This window comes from Nomascus leucogenys, chromosome 5, assembly GCF_006542625.1.
Source record: "Nomascus leucogenys isolate Asia chromosome 5, Asia_NLE_v1, whole genome shotgun sequence".
NCBI classification, from domain to species: domain Eukaryota; kingdom Metazoa; phylum Chordata; class Mammalia; order Primates; family Hylobatidae; genus Nomascus; species Nomascus leucogenys.
In genome coordinates this window covers 10228734-10248133 of record NC_044385.1, presented here as the reverse complement: position 1 = coordinate 10248133, position 19400 = coordinate 10228734, and the positions used below count along the sequence as shown (strand labels likewise).

The 19400-nt window shown below is 40.7% G+C and overlaps 1 pseudogene; it reads left to right on the top strand.

Annotated features, from left to right (window-relative positions):
• The first annotated feature begins 619 nt into the window (after positions 1-619).
• Positions 620-1519, top strand: LOC100599480 (annotated as a pseudogene).
• The last annotated feature ends 17881 nt before the right edge of the window (positions 1520-19400 follow it).

The following is a 19400-nucleotide window of genomic DNA, read 5'->3' as shown; positions in this document are numbered from 1 at the left end:
TAGTTTCTCACCATTAAGTATAATGTTAGCTGGAGATTTTTTGGTGCATGTTCTTTATCAAATTGAAGAAGTTCTCTACTCCTACTTTTCTGAGAGGTTTTATCATAAATTGGTTTTGAATTTTGCCAAATGCTTTTTCTGCATCTATCAATATTATAATTTTTCTTCTTAGCCTGCTGATATGATGAATTAATTGATTTTTGAGTATCAAACCAGCCTTACATACTCAGAATAAATACCACGTGGCCATGATTTATCGTTGCTTTTCTACGTCGTTGGATTGATTTTGCTAATATTTCTTGAGGAGTTTTGTGTCTCTGTTCATGAGAGACATTGATTCATATTTTTTTTTTCTTGTAATGTCCCTGGTTTTTTTGGTATTAGGGTAATGCTGGCTTCGTAGAATGAGTTCGGAAGTATTCCCTCTGCTTCTATTTTCTGGAAGAGATTATAGGGTATTGGTATAATTTCTTTCTAAGATATTTGGTAGAATTTTCCAGGGAAACTATCTAGGTCTATTGTTTTCTCTTTTGAAAGGATGTTCAAGCTCAGTCGCCGCCGCCAGCCTGTTCACCGTGTTACCCTGCTGCTCCGCTGCCCCACTACTCCACCAGTCACGATGGAAGAAGAGATTGCCGCACTTGCCATTGACAATGGCTCCAGCATGTGCAAAGCTGGCTTTGCTGGGGACGATGCCCCCCAAGCCGTGTTTCCCGCCATCGTCGGGCACCCCCGGCACCAGGGCGTGATGGTGGACATGGGCCAGAAGGACTCCTAAGTGGGTAACAAGGCCCAGGGCCCAGAGCAAGCACGGCATCCTGACCCTGAAGTACCTCGTCGAACATGGCATTGTCACCAACTGGGACGACATGGAGGAGATCTGGGACCATACCTTCTACAACGAGCTGCACGTGGCCCCAGAGGAGCACCTGGTGCTGCTGACTGAGGCCCCCCTGAACCCGAAGGCCAACAGAGAGAAGATGACTCAGATCATGTTTGAGACCTTCAACACCCCGGCCATGTACGTGGCCATCCAGGCCGTGCTGTCCCTCTGGGCTCACCACTGGCATTGTCATGGACTCTGGAGATGGGGTCACCCACACGGTGTCCATCTATGTGGGCTACGCCCTCCCACATGCCATCCTGCGTCTGGACCTGGCTGGCCGGGACCTGACAGGCTACCTCATGAAGATCCTCACCGAGCTGGCTACAGCTTCACCACCTCGGCCCAGCTGGAGATCCTGCGCCACATCAGGGAGAAGCTGTGCTACATCACCCTGGACTTCGAGAAGGAGATGGCCACAGCCGCATCTTCCTCCTCCCTGGAGAAGTGCTAGAGCTGCCCAATGGCCAGGTCATCACCATCGGCAATAAGCGGTCGCGGTGCCACCAATGTGGCAAAGCCAAAATTTTAACCAAATCTGATTTCAGAGCTCTGACCCAGAAAGTTCTTATGGTCACATCAGCTATTCAGATGTTAACATTCGGTATTTTAAATTACAGAATGATACATATCTGAGATAGACCTCTTCAAGTCTTCCTTATAAATTAGAAACTAAAGATTTTTCAAACAGAAATACTTTCAACTTTTCAAGAAGCTTTAATTTTGACTCATAAGATGTGAATTGACTGGATCTGTTATTTAGAATGATTAGCGCACTGGGAGTACTCGCAGCAAAGCCTTTGAAATTGATAAAAATATGTGCTCTAATCTGACAGAGATCATCCATTTGTTACACTATTCCAAAGTTCCCTGTTATTGCCTGTGACATTTCCCAAATCATCTAGAGATTCAAGCTGTTAGAACAATTTCTTTTATCCGTCATCTCCAGAGGCTCATCAAACTGAGAATTGTATAATTTTTTTTTTAAATCCATGTGGCACTTGCCACAGACAGAACCTTTGGAAGATGATATTGTTGGTGTCTAGCCTTTGGTTAAGATCAACACTTGATGGGTGATTTTTAGTGTTAATAAAAACAGCAAGCTTAATGTTAAGCCTTTGTTCTTTTAAAAGACCAAAGAGAAGAGAAATAGAGTAACTACACTTGTGAGTTTTATCACCTAGTATACATTAATACATTAAATATGAAAATTCAGTGAAAACTCTACTTTCAAATTTTATTCTTAATATCCATTACCCACATTTATACTTTGTCATTATGTGTTTATAATTATATCTAATTTCATGTTGGTGTAGGTATCTTCACAAACATCTAATAGACACAGAGTTTTTTTAAAAAATAGTATGTGTTGGCCGGGTGCAGTGGCTCACACCTGTAATCCCAGCACTCTGGGAGGCCAAGGCTGGCGGATTGCCTGAGCTCAGGAGTTCGAGACCAGCCTGGGCAACACGGTGAAACCCTGTCTCTACTAAAATACAGAAAATTAGCCAGGCGTGGTGGCATGTGCCTGTAGTCCCAGCTACTCAGGAGGGTGAGGCAGGAGAATTGCTTGAACCCAGGAGGTGGAGGTTGCAGTGAGCTGAGATTGTGCCACTGCACTCCAGCCTGGGCGACAGAGCGAGACTCCATCTCCCCCGCCACCAAAAAAAAAATAGTGTGTGTATTATTTCAATTTTTTCCCCTTTAGGTTTACAAAGAAATAATATTGCCTCAGATGACTACTTCTTTATTGTTGTTCTTTACAGGATGAATAAAGAAACATCAACATTGTTAAAGAAAACCCAGTGAAAAATATAGCTAACAACTTTCTAAAAACTCTCACTAATCCCAAGAACTAGTCTACAACCTGATTAGCTTGTATGTGCTGGTTCCAGTTTCTAGACTTAATATTATACTGGTGAGAGCAGCAGAACTGGTTTCTAGAGACTACCAATTTATAAAGTGTTATACAACATTGCTGTTAACACTGTTCACATGGGTTTGGGGAAACTGGGAAAGCATCATTACCCATCTTCCAAATTCCCATTACGTTTTTTCCTGTAGCTTTTCTTTATTTTATTTTCTTAGAGGTAAAATGGAATGGCAGAGCAGTGTGTTTCTGAGAGTTCCATTGCTTCTGAAGATGATACTTGATACCTGATAATGGATTGTGTTCTTTGTTGACATTTGGAAAATCACTTCCTTACTTCATTACAGAACAGGAGCATGGTTAAGAACACAGTCTGATGCCAGACAGCCAGGTGCAATCCCAGCTGTGCCACATATGAGTTGCATCATTTCAAGCCAGTCACTTAACGTATTTTAGTTTCTTAACCTGTAAATGGGCATATAGTGTTACTTATATCTGGCTCATTGGAAATATTAAATAAATATTAGTTTATTATGAATGATAGTATTTATTCCCAACCCATGAGTCGTATTGTATTTTTTATGTTCCTGATCTAGCTGATAGAAAAGTCAATTGGGTTTGTAACTTTGACTTCCTCTATTAACATTTCTAAAGCCAGCTCATCAGAATGCTTCAGTGTGGTTTTTTTTTTTGAGACGGAGTCTCACTCTCTCACCCAAGTTGGAGTGCAGTGGCACAGTCGTGGCTCACTGCAACCTCTTCCTCTGGGGTTCAAACAATTCCCCTGCCTCAGCCTCCTGAGTAGCTGTGACTATAGGCACGTGCCACCGCGTCCGGCTAATTTTTTGTAGAGGTGGGGTTTCACCATGTTAGCCAGGGTGATCTCGATCTCCTGACGTCATGATCCACCCACCTAGGCCTCCCAAAGTGCTGGGATTACTGGTGTGAGCCAACATGCCCAGTCTTCACTGTGTATTTTTTTAAAGGAGGTCATGAAGGAGCCAATATTTAGATTAGTTTTATAGTGTGCTTGATTTCAGAAAATGTTTTGAGTCCTGCAATGTAAGTCAATTAAAAAAAAAAAGAGAGAGACACCCAGCAAACCTTGGGCTTTTTTAAAACCAGGATCATATCTCCAGAACACTTGAGAAACGTTTTTCCACTCAGGAAGAAACATGCGAAGTCCAATTGTTCTTAGGTAATTTAAGCTAAAAGAATGTGATTTCTCCAAAGGAAATGTGGTCAAGACAAATAATCTGTACTCATACAGAAAGTGCCGGGGAATCCACTGTAGATATTGCTTTTCAGGAGCTAAGTGAAGTGAGTTTAGAAAGTATGGATTTGGATTGCCTGGTCAGTCTTATACCCTCTAAGTGGCTGCATAAGCACAAATTGGGAAAGCATTACCCATGAAAGATAGACTCCATTCCAAATGAACGTTTAACTATTAGATCCATCCAAAAGAAACTTCCCTCTAATTCCCTTTGTCTCAATTTATGCTTTTGGCATTTCCAGACACATCACTGTTAAAATCTGTCTTCCATACAAGTAGCTTGTATAGCTGCTGGGGTAGAATATGATATCTGCTCTTCCAGTCCCAAGAGTAATTTCTGGACCAAGCATTGCAGTGGAGATATATGTGCAATGCAAGGCACAGGAATGCACTTTGATGATTTTCCACCTATGCAAATTATGCGCTCCATGTGAAGCTTTACTTTTTGCTTTGTCATGAGAGATACTGAAATATGGTGGGGTTAGAAGTTAAACAATGAAAGTTTGGCCACTCCCTATTATCAGTAAAGGGTGACACCAGCTTTTCATGGCTCACAGCATTGGTGGCAGAATAGAATAACCTCTTCAATAAAGTTTAAGGTTATACAAAGTAAGTCTCAAGCCAGATTTGTTCACTGGATATTTACTATATGTGGCAGGCATTGCCCTGGGAGCTGTGGTGCGTGTGAACAAGATGGGGTCCCCGCCCTGGATGGGAGCAGGATAAACTTTCTGAAGGGATGTAGGAATGGGAAATGCATCCTGGTAGATTTCAGTATGTCATTAAAACTTCCTAATAACCCCGAGGAAAAGAAAGGGTAAACAACAGGCCCAATGTGACAAGTGACAGTGTTAGAAAAGAGATAAGACAGTACATTAATAATGAGTATTAAATAAACATCAGAGATAAAAAAGACTACAATTCAGCTAAATCATGTCAATCTGTGGAAATGAATTCTAGGCTGTGCATTACTGAGAAGATAGGACTTTATTTGGTTTCTGTAAGATACAAACAATGACAAAGGAGAGTATGTGCACGAGAGAGGAGGGGTTAAGGGGGGTGGAGAGAAAGAGGGACAGAGAAAGGGAGAAAGGGAGAGTTGCAGGAGGGCAGTAAAGAACAAAAGATTTCAGAGGTAGGAAAGGCCTCACTGCATCCAGAGGATGTTCAGTGAAGGACAAAGCTGGAGCCCTGGGTTGATGTGAGGGGAAAAACATGGAGATGCATCTTGTGGCTGGAAGGTTAAGGTGCTTGGAGAAATGAGCCTTTGGAAGGTTTTGCAGAGGGTAGTTTTTGGAGATTACTTCTCAGGAAAGAAGTGAATTTAGGAGATGAGGAAGTGTGGGTCTGAATTGCCTGATCTTATCTTGTCCTCTAGAAGTGGAAGAGTGGTTTAGGGTGATTAACTTGTGTGCATGATAGATTAGAATGGCAGCCAAGCGGGCACAGTTATCAGTCTATGGCGTAAGTCCAGATGAGAAGAGAAAATGTCTGGGAAAGGTTGGTATGGTGGTGAAAGCTAATTGTGTACCCCTCCATCCATCATCCCCTTCCTTCATGGGAATGGAAACCTAATTTTCTGCTGGGCACAGTTCCAGCCAGCTCTAAAGCATCATGTTTCTCACACTTCTTGCGATTGGATATGGCATGTGGCTGAGTTCTGTCCAGTGAGATGTAAGAAATACGTATGGACTGCCAGAAAGAGATGCTGCCTCTTTTCATTGCCTTCCCCCTGGCTTGGAAGGGGCTATATGATAGCTGGAGATCTGCCTGCTCTCTTGGACCACAAAGTGCCCCAAAGATAGCAAATGTGTGAGGATGGCAGCTTAGAAAGGAAGGGAGGACACAGCTCCTGATCACTTCACAGGGCTGCCACAGCAGTTCTGGATGCCTAATCAGGATTATTTTTTCTGGGAAAGAAAAAGAAATGTTTACCTTGTTTGGGCCTCTTTTACTTGGAGTTTTTCTATGTTAAGAAACCAGACTTGACCCCAACTAAGAAAATGGTAAGTGACAGAAGGTGAAGTAATGCTAGATAAAAAAAATTATTCATTAGCGTTAGTTGGAGAAGTGACAGGCTGTTCCAGCCACAGCTTCTATTTTGTCAACATGGCCTCCTTGACATGTCAAAGCATGGGAGAGAAGGCAGATTCCTAGTTGTTCTCATGCAACTTAGAAAGCTTAGGCTGCTCTGATGCATCCTGGGAGGAAGTACTTGTGAGTGCTTATGCTCAGGTTAAGAGATGATTTTCCTGAAGTTTGTATTTATTGGGTCTCTTTTTCACATTACAATATTATTCTCCTTCCCCTCCCCATTCAGATACTTCCTCAGCTACTGTGACTCTTACATATTTTTCACGTCTTATGACACTATAGACTAATACTACCGATTCTTTCAGAAAGAAAATAGAGATGGGGGTCTTGCTATGTTACCAAAGCTGGTCTCAAACTCCTGGCCTCAAGTGATCCTCAAGTAGTTTTACTTTTGATACCCCCAAATCACAAGGAATCTTTTAACAAGACCAAAGTCAGTGAGGGCTGCTAAACACCTCCTGATGGTTGTCTAATTAAACTAGAAGTAGGTGGCAAAAAGCGATTTATCCTAAGGGTTTTAATACAGATCTTATATAGGGAGATGTGCCTAGAGCAGTATGGCATCAGTAACAGTGTGAAGAATTTGAACCGCTGAACAAGAAACTTAACAAGAACTTAAGTAGGTGTGACTCAGAGATGTTAGTCTCATTAGTGGGGAAGGCAGCAGATTGTATAAAGATGCCATTTGGTCTAGACATGTTGGATTTGGTCTAGACATGTTGGATTTCAGATGATGGCAATATATTCATATGGAAATGTCTAGTATAATTATAGAACCAGACAATGTAAGCATTGCAGGAGACCAGGCCACCAGTGGTCATCTTCTCCATGCTTGTATACCTACACATTGCAAGAAACTCATTAATCAGCTCATCCTTTTATTTGGCTGGTTGATCCACAGGGCAGGCTTTTTGTGGCTGTTTCTGTTTCTCCTGACCTGATTTCCCTGAACACAGTTAATGGGCCCAGGGTGGACACCTGACCAAGACACCGAGATTCTTTCTGAGAAATTTGGAATTCAGACGGAGAGCCATCATATCAGTTTCTTTAAAGATACAGAGTGGCCATATCCTACCCTGGGGATTGGAAGCAAAAGACAGACGAACAATGGTTAAAAAAAAAAAAAAAAACCTCTGGAAAGTTTTGCTATTTCTGATTCTTGCCCCTTCCTGAGGCTCAGCAGAATCCATCCTTTGTGGTTCCATGGAATATCCCACTTTTCTCATAATAAAACCTTTATTGCTCAAGGTGCCTCAAATTGGTTTCGCTTAATTTGCCACCAAATGATCTTTACAAAGAACACATAGAATATGAACATTCTTTAGTATTACAATGGTCTGAGCACCTGGCAAGGGTTACAAAGAACCCTAGCTGAAACACATCGGACAGAACATGATGGCATTTTTTCCAAGTCACAAGGACAGGTCACAGGTGCACCCAGGACTCACTTGTCCTCTTTGCATACTGTGTCTAGCTGACTACTAAAGCCTTGGAAAGGTGCCAATGTGCCAGTGAAAGTGTTTCTCGGTACTTCCCATCTACTTTGACATGATACACTACTAAATATGGGTAGGTTTTGATGTAATAACCTGATATTTTGGTTGTGGGGAATTACCAAATTGGAAAAGGGAGAGCCCACACCAAAAGCAGGGTAATCAGGCAACAACTGAACCACAGAGGATTTCTCAAGGAAAATGCAGTGCTCTTCATTGATTTGGCAGCAAACAAATTCCAAGTGTTTCATGTTTCTCCTCTGGGTTGCCATGTGTATTAGTCTGTTCTCATGCTGCTTATAAAGAACTACACACGACTGGGTAATTTACAAAGAAACGAGGTTTAATTGACTCACAGTTCTGCCGGGCTAGGGAGGCCTCAGGAAACTTATGATTATGGTAGAAGGGGAAGCAAACATGTCCTTCTTCACATGGTGGCAGAAAGGAGAAGAATGAGTGCTGAGACCAGCTCAGTCGTAGAGACCCTAACCCAGCAGCGCTTGAGGAATTAAGACAAAGACAGAAATAGAGTGCAAAGTGGGAATCAGGGGGCTGACAGCCTTCAGAGCTGAGAGCCACGAACAGAGTTTGACCCACATATTTATTGACGGCAAGCCAGTGATAAGCATTATTTCTATAGATTGTAGATTAGCTAAAAGCATTCCTTACGGGAAACAAAGGTACAGGCTCTGGCTTGTTATCCAAAGCAGGAAGATGTCCTTAAGGCACAGATCGCTCATGCTATTGTTTGTGGTTTAGGAACGCCTTGAGCGGTTTTCTGCCCTTGGTGGGCCAGGTGTTCCTTGGCCTCATTCTGGTAAACCAACAACCTCCAGCGTGGGCGTCGTAGCCATCATGAGCATGTCACAGTGCTGCAGAGATTTTGTTTATGGCTAGTTTCTCATGGCCTGTTTATGGCCAGATTTGGGGGGCCTGTTCCTAGCAAATGAGAGCTAAGCCAAGGGGGACACCCCTTATAAAACCATCAGATTTTGTGAGAACTCACTCACCATCATGAGAATAGCAGCATGGGGGCAATTGCTTCCATGATTCAACCACCTTATGCTGGGTCCCTCCCATGACCTATGGAGATTATGGGAATTATAATTCAAGATGAGATTTGGGTGAGGACACAGCCAACCCATATCACCATGTATGTAAAACTGTATTCTCTTAGGCATTAAAGATGCTGCCTCTGGACATGGAAGGCTTCATTTTTACAAATTTAGGAGGGAAACATCAACATAGGAACAGGGAAGCAAAGCAGCTTAGTTTTTAGAATGACTTCAACTTTGTTCTCTGCTTTCTGTAAATCAATCAATGAAAGAATGTCTGAAAACTTTGAGACAGACAGGATTGAAAATGTTTTATGATTCATACTGTGCTTAAAATGTTAGCTGACTACCAAAAGCTGCAGTATATATCAGGCTTTGGAGCACCCCTCTCTCCTTGCCCCATCCTTACTTCCTCATTTTCCTAGGGGTAAAAGATAGGGAAGGAGTAATATTCATACATTATGTTGGATATGTAATGTTCTGCAGCCAGAAGCCAGGCAGTGAAATGTATAGGGTTGGTACAAAAGTAATCAAGGTTTTTGCCCAAGTAATGGCAAAAACCTCAAGTGCTTTTGCACCAACCTAATATTAAGATGAGAGCTAGAATTAAGATGTTTCCTTGGTCATTCATTGTAAAAAATTGATGATTATTCTGCTAGTAGTGCACATTTAAAATTCTTTCATGTATAATAAATTGCTAGTCATGAAGTGTAAAGAACTACAAGAAGTGTAAACATGTCAGTATTTCACAGAGATGAATATTAATGATGGACACAACCCTTGTTTACATATTTAGACAAAATTGTGAGATTTCTTGACTTGCTATTACCTTAGCAAATCTCAAAAGTGATTAACGGTTATTTCTCTTCGCTTTTTAAAAAATGGTGTTTGGCTTGATTTTGCTGTTGGATGGGGCCATCCAAGGGTCACAATAATAAGAGAGTTTTATTTTGGGATGATTTAGACTTCTTTGCCTACTACTTTCTTTTTGCATGGTAACACATTATTCTGCTTTAGAAAGATTTTGCAAATTCCCCATGTTTCAGAAAGAGTCAAAGCAAATGCCCAGTTTTTTCCCTCAGGGTGTTTAGTTGGGACCCAAAGAATGACAGGGGAGGGGACAGCCGCCTTACAGACCGTGGACATATAGGACAGAGCAGCCTTCAGTTATCAAAATGCTCATCAAACAACTGGTGCAAGTCTACATTATAAAGTGGGCTGGCAGATTTATTTCCAAATGTGTTTTTCTTCTCTTTTTGTTTTTGGTTCATTTGAGGCAAAGAATGTTTCATTGGTTACCTGATTAAACATAAAATGGCTGTTTTCTTAGATTGCCTATTATCAGAGGTAGGTATTAAGCTAGCTGTTAATTGTTTGAAATTATTCAAGTTGTGAAAGTGCTATAGATTCGTGAATATTCAGTTCTTGGAAGATTAGAATACATAAAGGAGCTCATTCCTGTGCAGAGGATAAGAACTAGATAAGGGGAAGTGTTGGTTATTCAGGGACAGTTTTTTTTAATTGTTAACTATATACATATACATATATATAGGTATATGTATATAGTATATCTATATATGTATATAGTTAACTACATATATTTTTAGATATTTAAAAATAACATTTTAAGTTAAAAATGTTACATATTATAGTTAATTCTATACCTCAAATCACATGGGATATATTAATTTTGCTTTCAGCTTAGTTCCTCTTTACTCATTTGGGCAGTTTAGGTCATAGTATATGTAGTATATGATTCGCTGCCAAATAGCATAAAACAAATTTATGTAAATTTTTCCAAAGTACAAAAGTACTTCACAGAGTGAGATGATCAGTGAAGGAAGGATGTCTAAAAAAGTTTGGGAAATGCTATGTTTTGTATTCTCTCTTTGGGATTCACAAAGTTAATTCTCAGAGAAGTCTTTTAATAAAAAAGGTGTTTAGCCAGAGGTTTGCCAAGCAAAAACCTTCTCTGAAGTACTGTCTATGAATATCTCCCAGAACCTTTGGGAAATGATGCTGGTGGAAAGCGTGGTAATTTGATCAACTTTTGTGCTGAGGCCTCTTGTAGAAGTCAAATAGCACACAGTGAAACTGTCTTGATGATGAGCCCACTCAGACATTGTTATTCTCCTGTCCCATTAGCTAGATTTCTGCCTTAAGTTGTTCTCTGTTTGTTGCTCTTGTTTTTGAGTTACTTTTTAAAGTCCTAAACTAGGTCACTACTGGCTGCTCCATAACAAAATCCCCAATTGGCACCCTAGACCTCTTATGAATATGACTCTTTCCTCTGAGCCCATGTGCTCTTGGGACCAGCTCCCGAAGGCATGACTCTGGACATAGCGATAGGCTGCCTGCCCACTTGCATGTCTGCATATTACTTGCCAGTTAAACCACCATGAATAGCCTGGGTTTCTTGTGTTTGTATAAAACCGTAGATATTGGATGTCATTCATTTAACACATATTTATTGAGTGTCTACTCTGTGCCAGACATTCTTCTAGACTCTGGTTACAGCAGGGAACATATCAGATAACTTTTCTGCTGTAATGATACTGATGGTTGGTGAGCCAGGTAACAAACACATCGGTAGATAAACAGTGATGTATGCTGTGAATTGGATACGAGGATTGAAAATTCTGGAGTCACAGAACATACGGTGATTTTAGATGTTGTGGGTTAATAAAACTCGCCCTGCATGAAAACCTGAGCTTCAGTCCAACTGTCTAGATCTGTTTCTCTGGTAGTCCGATAAGGGTAAGCATGCCAACTATATTATTAAGCAAGCTTGCTTATGATAAAAATAATGCCGGATTAGCAAATTGCATCTGAACCAGGAGGCACTGCAAATAAACTCTAAGTTTATTTATTTATATGGAGGTGCTATGCTTTGGGCTTATCTGAGTCCATGAGTCTTGTAATCAGCATGCTGGTTGTGGAGCGCCTATAAAAAATGCCTGTAGATTTATTGCAAGAGTTATTAGTTCTTGTGGGGCAGAAGGCATTTAAGCCAGGACAATTTCTGCAGTGTGTGACATGGATCTCTTCCTGCCCCACTGTGGATGATAGCACGTGAGTTGCTACAAGGATGCCCACTGCTGTAGAGGGACGCTTGAGACTATGGTTTTAGAAGGCTCAATTTTTTTTCCTGTCCTTTTTAGTGAATTGGAGTCCTGCGTGGTGCACAGTTTTCTTATGAGATGACACATTAAGTGTAACCTAAGAAGGTCTCCTGGTGGGTGCAGCAAAAGAGGTGATCAAAACGAGCAGAACAGAAGTGAGGGTGGGAGACAGGTGAAGATGGTCTCAGGCAGGGGGAAGAGCAGGCACAGAGGCCCTGGGGTAGGAGCAAGTTTGACATGATGAAAGAGGAGCAAGAATGCAAGTGATGCAAAAGATTCGAGAGAACTTTTGCATCTTTGAATTCATGCATGTGCCTAAACTTTTGGAGAGTAGGTGTGGTCATGGGAGTAACACAACCGAATGCAGTGTTCTCAGAGTGCTATTGGGATCACTTCATTCCTTTTGCAAAATGTTCATTAATGCGAAAAAATTGTATTCTGATGCTGTTTTGAAGGAACGAAACTGTGACTTATGTTCACAATATACAGATCTGCTTTTATGTGCCTTTGTGGCCAATATCACATTCCCTGTAGATACACATTTTTCCCAATTTGGGAAACTCGGGGAGAGACAGCTACCCCTATTATCACCTCCCTCTTCCTGTGACCCCAACCCTTCAGATGCTTTATGTAACTGACACTCTCAGGGTTAGATGAGCATTACTGTCTTTAGTCTTCAGATGCAAAAGTTAAATGACAGGATCGAGGGTATACCCTAAGGTGGTGGAACTGAGATACGAACTCAGATCTTTAGACATTTGTTTTTCTACTGCCCCCTGGCGGTGACGATCTTTGATCAATGAGACACATAAATGGTTCACTCCTTTTCCTTTCTAGGTAGCCGAACCTTCCGGTGGAGTCTCTCTGCATTTCCCTCACTCCTAAAGAGTCCGTTCCTGTTCAGAATCTCTATTTGGACCTTTAATAGCCTTCTGACTTGCTCTGGCTGTTTCCAGACATGGTCTCAGTCATTCCACTTCTGCGATCATTTCCCAGGCTGTGATCACTGGTAAGCTATTATCAGAATGGACCATCTATTTCGGATGCTCTATCAATTAGCTGCAGATGTGATTGCTTGACCTAGTTGAATGCCCTGCAAAAGAAGGTGTACTCCAAGTCCAAGGAGGAATAGCCTTGATTGTTTTCTCACTTCCCTAGTCTAAATTCAATCTCTTGCTATGTATTTCTGAAAGGATCCCTAAGAAATTAAGATTGCTGGAGTTCGATGGGGTTTGGCTGGAAGCACTAAAATCGGGCTGAGAGAGTTCAGAGGTTGCTTGGCAGCAACAGGGGCAGCAAAGAGTTGTTGCAAAAGGAAGCTATGGTGGGCTGAGAGAAGGAATGGCTGCTCTATTGCCATCTCAAAGCTGCAGCCAAGAGCCAGCAACTAAGGAAGATGCAGGGTCAGCCAGCCTTGAAAATGGAACAAGTAGCCAGACAGAATTGGGATGACAGAAGAATCAAAGATAGCAAATGGAAGGCTTTAAGATGGCACTATCCAATAAAAATAGAATGCAAGTCACAAATAGATGCCATGTATGTGCTTAAATTTTCGAGTAGCCACATTACAAAAAAAGTAAAAAGAAACAGGTGAAATTAATTTTATCAATATATTTTATTCAACTCAACATCCAAAATACAATTTCAACATGTGTCAACATAGAAAATTATTAATGAGATAGTCTACATCTTTTTCATACAATAGCTTCAAAACCCACAGTGTAGACCAGGTGCGTTGGCTCATGCTTGTAATCCCAGCACTTTGGGAGGCCGAGGTGAGTGGATCACCTGAGGTCAGGAGTTCGAGACCAGCCTCACCGACATGGAGAAACCCCGTCTCTACTAAAAATACAAAATCAGCTGGGCATGGTGGTGCATGCCTGTAATCCCAGCTACTCGGGAGGCTGAGGCAGGAGAATTGCTTGAACCCAGGAGGTGGAGGTTGCCGTGAACCGAGATCACGCCGTTGCACTCCAGCCTGGACAACAAGAGTGAAAATCCATCTAAAAAAAAAAAATCCACAGTGTATTTTATACTTACAGCATCTCTGACGTGGAGTTGGCCGCATTTCAGGTGCTCAATAGCCACCTGTGGTTAGCACTACCATATTGGACAGAGCAGCTCTAGGATAATGCTGGAAAACAGACAGTAATGCAAAGGGGCCCAGAAATGGTAGGGGGAAAGTAATCAGAGAGGCTGGAGGCTGGAGGCACAGACAGCCCTGACTGGGAGTTGTACTTTTTTGACAAAGTGACAGCTTGAAGCTTCATTTTCTAACTTGGACTTTGCCTTTTGTAATTTATTATAATGTAACTCTTTAAAAAGTGTGGGTAGGAAATATAGAATATCTGAGCTGGAAGTTCTCTTGGAGAATTTAGACTGAATAATAGGAATTGCAATTTGTTTTCTACTCCTGAACCTACTATGATGAATTGGTTGAAGCTGCCCAAACCACTGGGTTGAGAAGGATTCTGAGGTTATATCTTGCCTCAGTAGGAAAGAGCACAGTGATTGTCTTCCAGGGATGACAGATATTTGCCATCCTTCCTGATATAGTACAAAGGCCTCTAGGTTCTGGAGACCTACTGGACTCTTTGTGAATTATTACCGAGCTCAGTTTCTTCATTTGTAAAATAGGAATAATTGTCAGTGCTTTTCAGGATTGCTGTGGACATCAAATGATATATGTTAAGGGTCTAACACATGGTTATAAATGCTAATTTCCTTCTCATTTTCCATTTACTATTTGATCATATTATTTATCAGGTGAAATGCCGTATTGGGGGCACTAATCATTAGAGGGACTAGTCAGTTGCTGAAACCCCCAATTATAATGGGCATCACCATAAAGATTATGACGAATGCGTGGGTGGTAACAATAACATTATAGATCTGATCGTCTCCTAATAGAGTTCCTGGTTGGCCTAATTTGGCTTGAATTAGGAGGCTTAAGGCAGTGCATACTATCCCCGCTCATGTGCCAAATAGCAGATACAGTGTTCCGATATCTTTGTGATTAGTTGAAAACAATCAATGGTTGATGAACATTAGTGGAAAAAAGGTAAAATGACTGAGTAAGCATTAGACTGTAAATCTAAAGACAGAGGTCAAGACCTCTTTTTACCAGCCCTGAGGTGATTTTTCATGTTGAATTGCAAATTCAAAGGAGCAGCTTCAATCCTTCAGGGCTTCTCCTACCTTTTCCCCCAGTGGTGGGAGAAGTAGATTGAAGCCAGTTGATTAGGGTAGTTAGCTGTTAACTAAGTTTTCATGGGTTTGAATCCCACCAATCTAGCAAGGGCTTGGCTTAATTAAAGTGGTTGATTTGCATTCAATTGATGCAGAATAGAGTCTTGCAGCCCTTAGGTTTATTACAGAAATTAAGTAAAATGTACTTACTAGGGCTTTGAAGGTCCTTGGTCTTTTTTAACCTAAATTTCTAAATAACTAACATTAATGGAGAGACTGGTAAGAGGAAAATAGAAGAAATGATAAGCGGAGGGAGTAGTATGGGTTTTGTATTTTCAAATTGTCATTTTATTTTCACATTATTAGATGTGGGGAATATTGTCACTGAGGTGGAATAAATTAGGCGTATATAAAAGTACAGGTTGAGTAGCATTATAATAGCTTTAACGGTCGGGGTAATAAGACTATTGTTTTTTGTAAATTCTTGAATGATAATTCATTTAGGCAGGAATCGTGTTAATGGAGGTAAGCCACCTAGGGATAATAGAATTAGTGGAATTATAGGTGTTAATCATGTTAATTTATTTCAAGCATGAGATAGTGATAGGGTTGTAGTGCATATACTCAGGTTAAGTACTAGAAATGTGGTAATTGTTAAAATAAGATAAACAATCAGATTTAGAATAGTAATGTCTGGGTTATAAGTTAGTACTGCTATCATTCAGCCTATGTGAGTAATTGAGGAGTAGGCTAGGATTTTGATTTGTGTTTGATTAAGTCCTCCTCAACTGCCCACTAAAATGGATAGAATTGTGGTAGGTAGGATAATATCCATATTTATTAATGGGAAATTGTGAAACGTAAGAGAGATGGGGGCTAGTTTTTGTCGTGTGAGAAGAAGTATGCCAGATATTAGAGCAGTTCCTTGGGTTACCTCTGGGACTCAGAAGTGAAAGGTGGCTATTCCTATTTTTATTACTAGAGCCATTATTATTATTAAGGATGAAAATTTATTAATAGTATTTATTATTGTTCATTGTCTGGAGGACAGGTTATTAGTAAGGATACCTATTATGAGAATTATAGATGCGGTTGCTTGTGTAAGAAAATATTTGGTGGCTACTTCTGTAGAGCAGGGATTAATTTTTTTAATCAAGATTGGGGTAAGAGCTAGTGTATTTATTTCTAGGCCTGTTCAGATAAGAAATCAGTGTGAGCCTAGCATTGTGATAAGAGTTCCTATGAAAATAGTGAGGAAAATAATAAGTTGGGCTAATGGGTTAATTAGTATGGGAAGGATATAACCAACATTTTCGGGGTATGGGCCTGATAGCTTATTTAGCTGACCTTACTTTAGGACTTGGTGTAATAGGTAGCACGAAGAGATTTGGATTCTCAGGGGTAGGTTCAATTCCTATAGATCTGGAAATAAGAGGATTTTAACCTCTGTTGTTTACTCTACCAAAGTAATTATTTTGTCAGACATATTTTGTATGTTTGAGGTGGAATTCTGGAAATTAGAATACGTATTGAAGTATATCATATGCAGAATGCTAGTGTAAGTGGTATGAAATTTTGCCATAGAACTTATATGAGTTGGTCATAGTGGAATCAGGGGTATGCCATTCAAATTCATAAAAAGAGGGCAGTTAAAATGAGGGTTTTGGTAATGAAATTTATGGTATAGAGTTCTGGTGAATATATAGTGTGCAGTGATCCTAGGAAAATAGTAGTAGTTAGGGCATTTATCACGGTAATATTCATGTATTCTGCTATAAAGAAAAGGGCAAATGAACCTGTGGCATATTCGATGTTGAAACTTGAGACTAATTCTGACTCTCCTTCTGTTAGGTCAAAAGGGGCTTGGTTAGTTTCTGCTAGCATGGAAATAAATCATATCATGGCCAGGGGCCATGATGGTAGGAGCAGTCATAGGAATTCTTGCATTGTGATGAGTGCATATAAGTTGAATGAGCCACTTATTAGTAGGACTGATAGCAGGATGATGGCTAGGGTGACTTCATGTGAGATTGTCTGGTCCACGGCTCATAATGTGCTGATCAGGGTATAGTTTGAATTGGATGCTCATCCTGATCACAGAATGAGTAGATGGCTAGGCTTGATGTGGCTAATATAAATAGGAGGCTTACATTAAAATTAATTAGGGGATCCGGTATAGGGAGGGGGGTCCACAAGAGGAGAGTGATAGAAGGAGCCAGGGTTGGGGCAATAATATAAAGGGGAATAGTAGATGTTGAGGATGGTAGGGGTTCTTTGGTGAAAAGTTTTATTGCGTCAGCGAATGGTTGGAGCTTTCCGTAGGGGCCTACAGTGTTAGGTCCTTTGCATAATTGTATATAGCCTAAGATTTTTCGTTCAATGAGTGTAAGGAGTGCTATAGCGATTCGGGTGGGAATAATACGTAGGAGAAGGTTAATTATAGGCATATTGTTAGGAAGAGGAATTGAACCTCTTATTGTAAAGTTTTAAGTTTTATGCAATCCCTGGGCTCTGCCATCTTAACAAACCCTGTTCTTGGGTAGGGTGTGTGATGATTTGTTAGACTGAGATAATATCATCTATGGGGCGAGGGCACTTTATGAAGTGGGCCCTATGTCTCTTGTACTTCTGTACTAGGAGAAATGTTAAATAGATAGAAACTGACCTGGATTACTCTGGTCTGAACTCAGATCACGTAGAACTTTAATGGTTGAAAAAATGAACCCTTAATAGCGGCTACCCCATTAGGATGGCCTGATCCAACATCGAGGTTGTAAACCCTATTGTCTATATGGACTCTAGAATAGGATTGTGCTACTATGCCTAGGGTAACTTCTGTCGATCAAATTATTGAATCAGTGTGTGTCAGCTCGCTTAGACTAGTGTGGTCTTAGTCTAGGCTGTTTGGAGGTTGGATTATACTCCGAGGTCACCCCAACCAAAATGTTAATGCAGAGACAGTATGCTAAGGCCTGTAGGCTTTTTGAATTTCTATTTGCATTAATGAGTTGAAGCTCCATAGGGTCTTCTTTTCTTATTTGTTTATACCCGCCTCTTCACGGATAGGTCAATTTCACTGATTACAAGTAAAAGACAGCTGAACCCTCGTGTGGCGATTCGTAAAAGTCCCTATTTAGGGAACAAGTGATTATGCTACCTTTGCACGGTCAGGATACCGTGGCTGTTGAACATATGTCAGTGGGCAGGCAGTACCTCTAATACTGGAAATGCTAGAGGTGATATTTTTGGTAAACAGGCCGAGTAAGATTTGCCGAGTTCCTTTTACTTTTTGTAATCTTTCCTTAGAGCATGCCTGTGTTGGATTAACAGAATAAATAATAGGGCGCTTCTTATATCGCTTATTAATATTAGGCTGTTAATTGTCAGTGGGTTATTCCAGTCTGATACAAGCTTATGCAATGGAGAATATGTTTACGTTACTTATGTGAACATTATTGCTTCTATTAAATAACAGATTAGTCCAAGGTGTTCTTAGGAGTTCAGTAAAGTGATTAGAATTTAAGATAATTAGATGTTGAGGTTGAACGCTTTCTTAATTGGTGGCTGTTTTTGGGTCAACTATGGGGGTAATATTTTTTACTCTCTACAGAAAAGTTATTCCCTAGGGTCTAAAGAGCTGTCCCTCTTTAGACTAACAGACTTACAGGGAGGTTAAGTAATTCTGTGGGTAAGTTTAAAGTTGAACTAAGATTCTATCTTGGACAACCAGCTATCACCAGGCTCTGCAGGCTTGTCACCGCTACTCATGAATCTTCCCACTATTTTGCCACACAGGTGGGTGCGCTCTTTCAGCTGTTCTTGAGTAGCTCATCTGATTTCGGGGGACTTGGCTATGGTTCTCTGTGTCAAGTTATTTCTAGCTAGTACATTATGCAGAAGTAAAAGCCTTTATCTTTGCTTTTTAGTGCTTAAATTAGTTCTTTCATCTTTCCCTTATGGTACTGTATCTATTGCGCCAAGGCATAAATTTCTATCGCCTACGCTTTCGTCTAAGGTAAATGGTTTGATTGAGATGATTTAATAATATTTTTAGTGAGGTTTGGGGCTAGAATTGGCTCCATGTGATCAGGTCGTGATGAAATCTTCCAGGTTTAAGCCGGACGCTTTAGGTTAAGCTACACTTTGTCCAAGTATGTTTGTCCAAGCGCACTTTCCAGTACATTTACCATGTTACTATGACTTATTTCCTCTGAATGTAAGTAGAGCGTTTTAGCTAAAATAACTTTTAGAACATTTGAGGAGGGTGATGGGCGGTGTGTGCATGCTTCATGGCCTTATTCAACCAAGCACTCTGCTCTTGGTTTCCTGCTAAATTCTCCTTGAGCCCTTAGATTTCATAAGGGTTGTAGTAATATTTTCTGGGTATAGAAAATGTGGCCCATTTCTTGCCACCTCATGGG